The sequence below is a fragment of the Rhinolophus sinicus genome, chromosome 4 (genome assembly GCF_057876585.1).
Source record: "Rhinolophus sinicus isolate RSI-liver-muscle chromosome 4, RSI-T2T, whole genome shotgun sequence".
Taxonomy (NCBI): Eukaryota; Metazoa; Chordata; class Mammalia; order Chiroptera; family Rhinolophidae; genus Rhinolophus; species Rhinolophus sinicus.
In genome coordinates this window covers 4,408,416-4,415,026 of record NC_142504.1, presented here as the reverse complement: position 1 = coordinate 4,415,026, position 6,611 = coordinate 4,408,416, and positions in this window count along the sequence as shown.

Here is a 6,611-nt window from a genome sequence, read left to right as displayed (position 1 = left end):
ATTTATACCTTATTTTATAATAAAATACTTAAGAGTATCAATTTTTCTCAAATTCAGATTTATGTTTACAAAGTGTTGGTCTTATTGTTTTATTTTATTTTTAGTGAGACTGAATATTTTCATGAATATTGGCTATTTCTAATTTGTCTGTTGAAAAATTTTGATTATTTGCCCTTTATTTAAAAACTGAGATGATTTTCTTTGGCTTACTGATTTAAGTTTTTAAAAATATGGAAAAATATTGATTTGGTCATTGCATGTATGTTGCATTGAGTTTTCCCTTAGTTCTTCTTTTGATTTTGAATTTTTACTATATCAATTTTAAGTTTTATACTGACATTTAATTTACCTTTCCTTTATTTTGCTTGAAATTTTTCCCCAATCATAATCAATTATTCCAAGATTACTTGTAGAACAATTCTTTTCCCAGTGATTTTTGAATGTTGTCTTTACCATATGCTTTGATATACACATTATATTTGTATAAACATGTATGCATACATATACAATTTTGATTGTCAAAGATCTGTTGTTGCACATTTCAAGTCAAGTTTTCTGCGTCTTCTACAAATCTTAAAAGAAAATAATTTTCTGGTTGCAAAATCATCCGTAGGTTGAATTTAAACTTTTTCCTTTATGGAGAAGTAATTCCTCCTGACACTATAATGTGGGTTGATTGGGGATTGACAATAGAGTGGGAGTAAGGAAACAGAGCATGGAGCGTTTTATGCAATTACTCGTACCTTCAGGATCTTCTTACTTGATGGTGGGCTATTGTGGTGTGCTTTATAGATGGCACTAAGTCCTCATAGATCACATAATTGCCTGGTGTCCCATCTTTATTTAATCTCTACCAGTGGGCAGTGGTAAATTCTTAAAAGTAGATGAGTAACTTACCACAGAAGGCATCGCTTTTCCTACAAAAGTCTAGTAATGTTTACAGTGAGTCTTCTAGCAAGATTTCCTGCAGGCCCCATAGAGAATCCTGAAATTAACAAGGTGCTCTGAGCACCATTGGACCTGTAGGGCTATGAACACTGATGGCCCTTCGTGGACTGGACCAGGGAAAAGGCCTTCCTTTCCTCTGGTTTACACTCAAACCTGTCAAACTTTAAGGCCCCTCAATAAATGAATCAGAGGGGTATGGGTTGTTTCCAAAATCCAAACATGCCCATGAGACATGGGACTATTTCTCCGTGTTAGGAAGGATAAGGTGTGACATATTTCTCCATTTTGGAAGGGATTTTCTAGCATGCTTCAGACACGGATTCAATTTTGCATTCTTGAATTTTGTATAAATGGAATATTACCTTATGTACCTCCTTATGTCTTCAATTTGTCAAGTGTCAATTATGGCTTTAAGATTCCTGCATAATGTTGTAAATAGCCATCATTCATTTATTTTCTTTGCTGTCCAATATATCCTTTTATGAACATACCGTCTATTTATATATTCTATTATTAATGGTCCTTTGCATTATTCCCAATTATGGGTCATTAAAATGCTTCTAAGAACACTCTTATATGGCAGATGTATGTGGGATGGTTGGCTTCCTTGTCTTATTCCTAATGTCTGACTATAAAGGGAATAGATTTGATATGTCATAATTGAGTATAGGGTTTGCTACAGTTTCGAAAATACCGTTACCTGGGTAAGGGAGGACCTTTCTGTTTCTAGTTTTCTAAGAGTTTCTAATCATGAATGTGTGTTGGATTTCATCACATGCCTTTCTTTCATCTACTGAGACATATACATGCTTTCCTCTTCTGTTCTGTTAATGGTGTAACAGAAACTGTTGTGGTCCGTATCCAGTGGGCCTTGGCATGTCAGTGTGTTCAAACCAATTTCCACTGCCAGCCTCTGCAGTTTTGCCCTGCAAAGTGTCTCGGGTGTTGCTGAAGGCTCCTCTGCTCATGCATAAACAGGCTGGAAGTGCCTGGAAATGAGCCTACTTCCGTCTTCCTTCCCACGGGGCCAGACACCTTCAACCAATGAGAGGCAGGACTCAGTATTTAGTTATTCCAGATTCTCCTTTGGTATTCAATTATTCTCACTCTCAGGTGTGTATTTTGTACCACTTGCTTAATCTCCCTGTAGGATGAAACTCCAGTGGCCGACAGGGAGAGCTCGCTGGACAATACACCCTGTCTTCTCTGTCTTCCTTCCTTCTCCTCTACTCATGGTTCTGGAACCTCCCGAAAAAATCAATTAGACTGAAGTTCTGGTCTCAGCGTCTGCTTCTGGGGACATATGTATCACATGTGATGTATTAGATATTGATGAGTTTGTTTTGTTATTATTCTGTAGACGATTTTTGCACCTATATTCATGAGTTAGGTTAGGCTGTGATTGTCCTTTCCCTCACTGTCATTGTCAGGCTTTCTAGTGAGGTAATGTTAGTCTCATAAAATGAATTGGAGAACATGCCATATTTTTCTATTCACTGGAATGGTTTGTGAAAGATTGGAATGATTACTTCCTTGAATGTTTAAAGGTCTGTTTGAAGCCATCATAGTTCTATGTTTTTATAGTTTATTTTCTGTCCTGTAGAGTGTGTGTATATTATCAAAGCTTGCAGAGCGCTGTTTCATTCTTATCTCCAGGTCTTATCAACAAGATGCCATCAATGTAATAGATCAATAGGATGGCCGAGGGGGTCAGTGGGGAGACTGAACTGTCGCTCAGACCTGGACAAGCCAATGTAACTTGAGGGAAGATGACAGGAGGTTAGAAGGATACTTTTCATCCCTGCTAGGTAAACAACAACAACAATAAACCTCAAAACCAATGACAATAAAAAAAGCACACCCTTTTATTTATTCTAATTGCAATAAAGTATAAAGCTATCAAATTATTAACTGCATGACAGGTCTGTTAATTTGCTCCAGTAAGTAGCTATATTTGGAGCAGCAGCTACAATTGAGCTCAGCACCTAATTATGCTTATAATAACCCAGACTCAATACTCAGCTGCCTTTTGTACTGCCAAAGAAAGAGGTAAATGCTTTCTCCATGACTTTACTAATGTAACTTAATTCTGTAATGGTCTTTTATGAACTATTTTGGTAAAAAGGAGAAACTCAAGGGTTATTACCTTTATGGGACAGGGAACCCATGCAGAGATTTTTCTTCCATTGCTGAAGGTACACATTTAAAATGTGTTTTCAGGAGCTGGGGAAATAATTGCAGGTGGGTGTCGTGGTCTCTATGGGCCAACCATGGATTTTTATAAATATTCTATTAATCATCCACCCACGAAGTCTTAGGCTAATGTACCCCAGGATATGGTATTAGTCCTGAGTCATCGTCCAGTAACACAACGAGGTCTGGATAGCTCTTTCTTCCATGAATAGTTACTCTCCAAACGTCTCAGTTCCCTTTGGTGAGATTGAGAGTAATATTCTCAGTATGCACATGAAATGTGATTATTGGGACCAGTGAACCCTTCAGTGAATCTGACTCTGCTGATGGTTTTGGACCAGGTGTGTGACTTTCGTGTGGTGGTTCAAAGCTCTGTTACGAAGAAATGGGGGATTTTTCTTACAAGGTTATCCCACAACTCAAGTATGACTTGTAGAAGGATGCCATTCTGTTTCCTTCCTGGAGATCCCACAATCAACCAACTACTCATAACTGGGTCAGATGAGTCTGATTACCTCTCTGGGGTTGCTTCTTATTACAGTCACCTCACGTGCCTTTCCTCTAACGATTAAACGTCACTTCCCCAATGTTTCCTACCACTTGTCTGTATCTGAGCACTGCACTGGAAGTGGAATGCGAATATGCCGGCAGTGTACTCTCCAAGGGACTGCTCATAGCTTTGAGGAAGGGAATGTCTTCTGCAGAACCTCATCACTTGTAACTAGGGGTGGGGATATCTCAAACACATAGGAAGGGATGATAAGCCAGAAAAGAAAAAGACACACACCTAAAACAGAACACCAAGACCACAGGCCATGCATCACTTTCCTACCCACAACACAAGTCATACCACTTTAGTAGACGACAAAAAATGCATTTTTCTCTTCCTTGGATTATCTCTGACTTACTGGTTTTAAAAAATATAATATGAGCTTAGAACTCAATTAAATTATTGTTTTATTATTATTATGTATTGTCATTTAATTACGCTTGCCATTTATATTAAATTTTGGAATAAAATACACCTCTGAATTATTTTCTTTCAAATTTTGGGTTGCAAAATCAATTTACTGTGTTGTGACAAGTGTTAGCAAAAAAGAAATGGAACAAAATAGAAATGATTAAAGTGCATTTCATTGTGTGAACCAAATAAGGGTAAATACTGTTTGTGAAGCTTTTGTTTCTTTTCACATACAGTGAAATACAATAAAATATTCAGCAATTCTTTACGTTTAATACAATCTCATGTGGCAGACAGTTTACATTGTGCCTGTTTATTTTTAACATCGTATTTGATTCCTATCTGAGTTGGAGCATATGGATAAGCATAGCTTTCAAGAAGAGTAATTGCGATTTTTCTATGAGCCTTGAGTACATCACAATGATTTTGTTTATTTTTTTAACAATAAAAATATAACTTAACTGAGTACATAGTTATTTTGTCATAATATTTTCCACCGTACTTTTTAATCCATTGTCTTATGGAAAAATCTAAGCTCTTATTTTCTGATTTTTTGATCACTGTGTGTGTGTGAATGTTTGTGTGTGTAGTTTTTCTTTTTCTTTTTTTTTTAACCTCCTCCCTCTATGTTTTTAGTTACAATGTTTTACTAACAAAGGTCTAGCAGTGGATCTCTTTTCTTTCATTCAGCTGCACTTACAATTTATATACTCATGTGTTTTTTTTCAAACTACCTTTCCAATAATTGTAATGAATACTGTGCTATAATAAAAGTAGTCCCCATTATCTTTCAATATTTCCTTTTTCCTTCTAAAAATGATCAATTGTAAATCAGCATTAAAATATTAAAGCATATAAATATCTGTCATTCCTAACAAATCCCAGCAGCTTCTAGACCAAATTATAACTTGACTACTTGACAGATTCAATGTTGTTCCAAAAGAGTCTTGCTTACAAGCTAACCTACACACAGTGAGAAGTCAGCTGCCGAGACAGCCTGTGTCCTATCTCAGAGTAAGCGCCCACACCGGAATTTTCACTCTGTTCTGTTCCTCTGTCCCTGGCTGAGTCTTGTCTGTCTTTCCCTTGCCTGATCGTTTCTCATGCCCCTCCCTGCTCGCTTCCTATATGCACTTGTCCCGTTTCCAGTCCATGAGGAAGCCTAGACAGAGACAGACTTCACTTCCCGTTGGCAGCTTTGCACAAGCTGTTGCTTCTCCCTAGAAGCCTCTCCCCCCAGATCCTCTCCTGATTGGCTTCTTGTCATTCAAGTTTTGCTTAACTGCACCTCCTCAGAGTAGCCTCTCCTGACCACTTAGAGTCACACTCCTTTATATCATGATACAGGGTTTTCTTCTTAGAATTTGTCATGATCATATATTTTCTTGTTTCTGTACATTTACTCTCTGTCCCTAGATACAAGAAAGTACCTTATCTTAAAAACCAGAAAAGAGGTAAAAAAAAAAAAAAAAAAAAGAAAAGAAAAGAAAAAGAAAGTGCCTTATCTATTGCATCGCTGAAACTGTGAAGTCTGTAGTACTTCCTGAGTGATAGAGTGCGCCCTTAATTAATGAGTTCTAAAATTAAAATTGTTTTGGCTATATATTTGAAATTATGTGCATACATATTTTGTAGCTTCACCGAGTTTATGTATTATCTAAGACAGATTACATTTCCCTTTGCAATTATCGAAACTACCAGTAAGTTATAGTTAATATTTTGTCTTTTATAGAGGATCCCTTATTTGAATGGTGTCTGTGCTTATTTTTGTAAAATTATATTTTAAGCTCTTAGTATTGGTTCTAAAAATTCAACAAACATCATCCGTCTCTGTTATTCCACGCTGTGTATGAGAAATTTCAAGGGAGTTTTTTCTGGACTGAAAAATATGTTTTCTTCGCCAAATACATATCCATACACTGTTTCCCTAAACAAGTCTTGCTTCCAAGAAATTTAAGGTAGACTAGTTCAAAGTTATAATAATCAGGTCCTTTTAGGTATTTAAAAGCATATAAGCGTTCTTTTAGGCAAGCAGATCATAATCAAATCACTTTCAGAAACAATGAATGTGAGAGACCATCTCCAGAAAACAAATACAGAAATACAAAAATATGCATGTAGTTTGAGTGGGTTCATGAACCCCACCAAGTTTATTTACTAACTCGGGTTAAGAGCTCCTTTAGATGATTTTGTTACTTTATTTTATCCTCAAGGGTTTTAATTTGCATTGTTTAATTTGTAAACAACTTATAAGTCTGTAAGAAAGAACTAAAGAATTTGACTCGCATTCAAAAAAGCAATGTCAACTTTTTTACAGCTCCCTTTTTTGAAAACAACAACAACAAACATTAGATAATCTTGGAAATCAAGATTGAAAAAGGAAGAGAACTTATTTTTCAGTCTTTATTTGTTTCTATGGCCCTGGTTACAAACCAAGAAATAGTCCCAGGGGGATGCACTATAAGGTGAAAAAGACTAGATTGACTCCTTGATTTGCTGTTGCTTCTGT